Source organism: Lampetra planeri, chromosome 52 (genome assembly GCF_965212315.1).
Source record: "Lampetra planeri chromosome 52, kcLamPlan1.2.h2, whole genome shotgun sequence".
Classification (NCBI taxonomy): Eukaryota; Metazoa; Chordata; class Hyperoartia; order Petromyzontiformes; family Petromyzontidae; genus Lampetra; species Lampetra planeri.
In genome coordinates this window covers 5,825,970-5,831,969 of record NC_136158.1, presented here as the reverse complement: position 1 = coordinate 5,831,969, position 6,000 = coordinate 5,825,970, and the positions used below count along the sequence as shown (strand labels likewise).

The window sequence follows — 6,000 nt, the reverse complement described above, 5'->3', positions numbered from 1 at the left end:
GTCGACACGGCGCACGAGGGGGTGGGTGACCAGCACCACGCCCGGCCGCCTTGTCTCCCTCGTGGCGAAGTTTACACACCGCACCAGGTCCTCATTTGGAGGCTGACTCGACCGGGGGGAGGTCCAGGACCGGTCCAGATAATCGTCGCCGGTGTTGGCCGTGAGCGGGAATCGAACTCGATACGCCGGGTTTGTAGCGCAGCGCGCTAACCACTACACTACCGCTCCCCATACAACAACCGATAATCGCCACTAAGTGGGTGGTGACGTCACCGCGGCGCTCGTGCCAGGCTAAGTGCACTTTAAGGCCACGTGAAGTGTCGAACGCCCGCTGGCAGGAGGTGACGGTGCAGACCCAGCAGGTGCCATTGGGTCGACTGACTGAGATGACTGGCCGATGCACCACCTGTGCCCCCTACTGTGCCAGCTCCCCACACCGAGACACACACACATATTGTTCTATGTTACAATGAATGTGACAGTCTTTGTTTTGTTATCTTGCTGGAGAATACGCGACGCGAGGGGTGAGCCTAACAGCATCGATAGTTGGGGGAGGGGTGGGGCAAAGCGCCTGGTTTTTTGCATATATTGGCGGTTCAACACTTCGGCAGCCCGGTTAACGCTTGCGGTGTATTAAACCGCAACATGCTTCACCGTATGATTTCCCGGTGGGACGCTAAAAGATCCCGTGATGTTGATATGTTTACATGTTGGTACAGCAATACACTCACTCACACGCGTCTGCAGAGCCTGGGGGAGAACATCCGTGAACTTCACAAAGAGGGAAAAGACGCATTTGACCAAGTGACGAAACAAATTCGTGCAAATCTCCACGACGGTTGCCCCTTGCTACAGGGTCCCGTCATGAACACGTGGCCTAGGTGAAGACAGCGGAGGGGAATTTTGTTTATTTTTTGTTATTTTTGGGGGGTTGCGGGGATGGTTGGGCGGCGTGTGAAAAGGCTTTTGACGCCTCTGTAGGGGTTTTATTTTGTCACTTACGCGGGGGATGAAGGTAAAAAAAAGAATTTGAAGGAGGTGGAAAAAATGCGGTTCGGAATTTGGCTGTGAAGGGTTTTAAAGGTGGAGGAGGAGGTAGGGAGGAGGAGGGAGAAGGTAGGGAGGAGGAGGGCGGAGGAGGAAGTGGGGGAGAAGGGAGGAGGAGGAGGGAGGAGGAGGTGGAGGAGGAAGGAGGAGGGAGGAGGAGGAGGGAGGAGGAGGAGGGAGGGGAGGAGGAGGAGGAGGAGGAGGAGGGAGGAGGAGGGAGGAGGAGGGGAGGAGGAGGAGGGAGGAGGAGGAAGTGGGGGAGAAGGGAGGGAGGGGAGGAGGGAGGAGGAGGAGGGAGGAGGAGGAGGGAGGAGGGAGGAGGAGGAGGAGGAGGAGGCGGAGGAGGAGGGAGGGGGAGGAGGAGGGAGGAGGAGGAGGGAGGGGAGGAGGTGGAGGGAGGAGGAGGCTGGAGGAGGAGGGAGGAGGAGGAGGGGGGAGGAGGAAGTGGGGGAGAAGGGAGGAGGAGAAGGAGGAGGAGGAGGAGGAAGGAGGAGGCAGGGCAGGAGGAGGAGGGAGGAGGAGGGGAGGGAGGAGTGGAGGAGGAGGGAGGGAGGGGGAGGGGAGGAGGGAGGGAGAGGAGGGAGGGAGGAGGGAGGGAGGAGGAGGGAGGAGGAGGAGGGAGGAGGAGGGAGGGAGGGGAGGGAGGATGGGGAGGGAGGAGGAGGGGAGGGGAGGAGGGAGGAGGAGGGAGGAGGAGGGAGGAGGAGGGAGGAGGAGGGAGGAGTGGAGGAGGGAGGAGGAGGAGGGAGAGGTGGGAGGGAGGGTGGGGAGGAGGTGGGGGAGGAGGGGAGGAGGAGGAGGGAGGAGGAGGAGTGGAGGGGAGGGAGGAGGGAGGGGGGGAGGGGGAGGAGGAGGTGGGGAGGAGGGGAGGGAGGGAGGGGAGGAGGGAGGAGGAGGGAGGTGGAGGGGGGAAGGAGTGGAGGAGGAGAGGAGGGGGGAGAGAAGGGAGGGGAGGAGGGAGGGGGGAGGGAGGGGAGGAGGGAGGAGGAGGAGGGAGGAGGAGGAGGAGGAGGAGGGAGGTGGAGGAGGAGGGAGGAGAAGGAAGGAGGGAGGAGGAGGAAGTGGAGGGAGTAGGCAGGAGAGGGGGGGGAGGAAGGAGGAAGGAGGAGGGAGGAGGAGGGAGGAGGGCGGGTGCTTGTTATTAATTTTAGCCTTTAAAAAGCAAACCGTAAAAAGGAATAAATGAACGTCGTAAGCTCTAAAACCGCACGTTTTGGGGTCTCGCCGGTACATTCACCGAGCGGCGGGCCTTGTTGGGAGAATGCTGCTGCTGCTGCTTTGGTGTTTTTGTTGCCTCTGGGGCATCTCGGGACACAATGAGAGGTCATCATCATCGCCATCGCTCCTCGCTCACGGAGAGAGAGAGACAGAGGTGGGGACGACTCAGAGGCACCATGAGGAGGAGGAGGGGGAGGAACCACGGATGAGTGTCATCTGAACTCGTCGTCTTCCCCACGATCAAAACAATTTGCCCCCCCCTCGCCCAGCCACACCTCACAATGACTGATACGGCATGGGGAGGCCGGTCTTCATCCAGCAGTGGATCTATAAAGAGCTGAACATTATTAAGGTGCAGCTGCCTACTCCCGTGTTGCCTTGCCCCCACCCTCTATTCCTGCCCCCACCTCACTCCACCTCCCTCCGCCGCTCCCAACCCTCGCCGGTGCGACATTTGGCCGCACACCGAGCTCTGCGGTCCTCTACATTGCCAGATGTTATCGGCCAATGAATGGGTGTTTGGAGGTGTGAGAGGAAATGTTGGGTTATTTAGTTTTATCGCGGACATTTAAGCAAAGCGTGCTAACGATAGGGTCGAATGTAGTAGCCATGCAGATTGTAGCCGTCGCGATGTCCAATTCGGCCACCGCTAAACATTGCAACCTTTACCCACGAGAGAATCTTCACGGAGTCGAAACTGCTTCCAGGAATACCTTTAGCTTGAGATGTTTGACAATTTTTTTCACATTAAAATCGTAGCATGAAACCATAAAAAAAAAGCCGGAGCGGCCTGACAAACCCCTACGCGTGCAAAGCAGGCAAACAACTACGGCCCCTATAGACTGACCACGCGGGGATCAGTCCACTGGCTGTACCGGCTTCACCCGGCAGAGCCACAGGGTACGGCAAGCTCATCGGCGAAGGTGTTGGTGACCCACCAACCCGCACTGCTGCCTCCACAGTGCTGGGCTGCAGGGCGCGTGCACAACAGCTACCCACCGCGTGGCTAAACAGAAATAAATATTCGACGAATATTAGGGAACGACGTTTTTCCTCCCGCAAAAAAAATAAAGTGATAATCTGCAAATTTAGACAAACATATTTTTGAGTAATTGCATTTGCATTGGTGCAAAGGCGTTAATATTAGCACACGACGTTTCGGCCGATAGGCTTTCTTCGTAATACCAGATGAAGGACCGTTGACTGCAGTGCTGTCTGTATATATATACGTGTGTGTGTGTTCACCTCTTCAGCGCAGTGGTGTTGACGAATGTGGTGCTGAACTTGTGACAGATATAGAGTAATACCTGTCCTTCCAAGGTTGGCGCTGTTATCGCACGAGGACCGATTTTGTAGGCGAGCATCATATTTCACGATGAAATAAATAAGGGAACGGACATCCGTGTGTCTCTCCACGTGAGAGATAAATTACAGCGCGTAAAGTCCTTCGGAGTCAGTTTAGCACGTCGGCTTTCGCGACCAATATCATCCATAATACAAGTTTTTCTCTTTAGATGCCTTTTCCTTCCCAGTGCACGATTTATTTCGAGAAAATGTTACGTAACCGCATTTGTTTAAACAATTTAAACTCTCCACCGGTTTCGACTGTCTTCGTGTCTTATCAGCAGAGTCGGGCATTTTCTCACGGGCTCAATGTTTTATGTAGCTTAATGCTTTCCGCGTAATTAAATAATTAAGTTCCCATTCTTGGGTTTTTTCGGTAAAGTCACGTAGGTAAAAAATTAAAATTAAAATTTATAAAAGTAAAATAAAAATTAATGATTTATTTTTTCTTTTTATTTAACTTTTTTATTTAATTTGTATTAATTTTTATTACAAATTTTTACCTACGTGACTTTACCGAAAAAACCCAACAATATGAATTCTTACAGTCACGAAAGCTTCAAATCTAGAATTAAGTTCCCGTGTTCTCCTGATTGTCTAACACGCACGGGTGTTGTTGCTGCGGCTTATAATTCAGTAGTACAGGTGTGTAGTGTGTATTAATACGTGTGTAGTGATTGACTCGGAGACACTAAGAGTAGGAGGCACTCTGTTTATTAACACGGCCTGACAGTGAACACTTTATAACTCGTCACTATTTCAACTACGGCTGCCAGTCAGGACGGCTGGTAGACTGCCTGACTGGCAACGCCGAGCTGTTGAAGACAAACACGATGGCGAAGATTCCAGCACCACGACCGGATCCCACTCCACACGACAGCCCCGAGCTCCCCTACAAGGACCCCTCTTTTACTGTCAGCATGGCCTGGCTCCGCCCCCGGCCACGCCTCCTTCTGGAACCTACTAGCGGGTTCTCGGAGTGCCCCTTCCGTGACCCTTCCCCTAGATCACTGTCTGGTCTATCACGTGGCCTGCTGTCAGTCAGGGCTGCTGTAAGCTGCAAATCCCCTTCCCTACCAGCAGCCAGTGCGATGCTGCTACACGACCGATTCTATGTATTTGGTTCTTTCGGTAAAGCCTACGTGACTTTACCGAATGAACCCAAGAGTATGGATCCCTGCAGTCACAAAAACTTCAAATCTAGATCGATTCTACGTCACTACACGTGTATGGGGAGCGGTAGTGTAGCATGTAGCGCGCTGTGCTAAGAACCCGGCGACCCGAGTTAAATTCACGCTCACGGCCAACACCAGTGACGAATATCTGAATTGTTCCTGAGCATCAAATGACTACCTGGTGCGATGTGTAAATATCGCCACTGGCAAGACGTGGTGCTGGCCACTCACCGCATCGTGTGCTGTGCCAACCTTCATAGGTGAGCACTAACAGCACTTTCCCGAACATACTATTGGTGGTTATACGGGTGACCTTTATGCTTGTAAATCTAGATTGCAAACTAATTTCTTTATCTTATATTATCTAGGACTTACTAGAGCGCTTTTCAAGAATTATAAATGGTACATTAGTAATTCTAGATTTGAAGCTTTCGTGACTGCAAGGATTCATACTCTTAGGTTTTTTCGGTAAAGTCACGTAGGTAAAAAAATTATAAAAGTAATAATAGAAATAAAATAAAATAACGAATCACGACGTTTCGGAGGCAACACAAGTCTCCGTCATCAGGTGGGACCGTCACAGCTAGATTTACTGTATCAAGAATACGATTTACTGATACAGTAAATCTAGCTGTGACGATCCCACCTGATGACGGAGACTTGTGTTGCCTCCGAAACGTCGTGATTCATTATTTCATTTTATTTCTATTATTACTTACATTAGTAATGGCTGATGGGGAAAAGGGATGGAGTTTGAGTTTTGGGGAGGGGAAGGGATTGCATGTAAGGGTGATGATGGGGAAAGTGAGGGGCGAGGTTTGGAAGATGGAGGATGGTAAGGAAGGGTGATGATGGGGAAAGTGAGGGAGAGGTTAGGATAGGAAAGTGAAGGATGGTTAATGCTTTAAGGACATGGACACGAAGTAGTAGAAGGATACACTGTTGAAAAAAATGAGTCTTAACGGAGGAACGAAACATGGTTTAGTGAAGTTGCCTCTGTGTTGATGTGGAGTGGGAGTTTATTTCAATGGCTGGGGAGCAAGGTGATAGAGGGAGCGTAAACGTGACTGAGCACAGTGAGGGGTGGAGGCGTCGTGAGAGACAATAGAGATTGTAAACGCAGGACTGCTTTTTGTGTGTTAGTTTATTGCCATTCACCCCCGCACCTCCGATAAACACGGTTGGCTACACACCCGGGTGAAAGATGTTCAACATA

The 6,000-nt window shown here is 52.0% G+C and overlaps 1 protein-coding gene across 4 annotated transcripts in view; it reads left to right on the top strand.

Annotated features, from left to right (window-relative positions):
* Positions 1 to 6,000, top strand: part of LOC144734646 (paired box protein Pax-1-like) — a 31,803-nt gene that overhangs the window by 664 nt on the left and 25,139 nt on the right. The gene's annotated exons all lie outside the window — the stretch shown is intronic.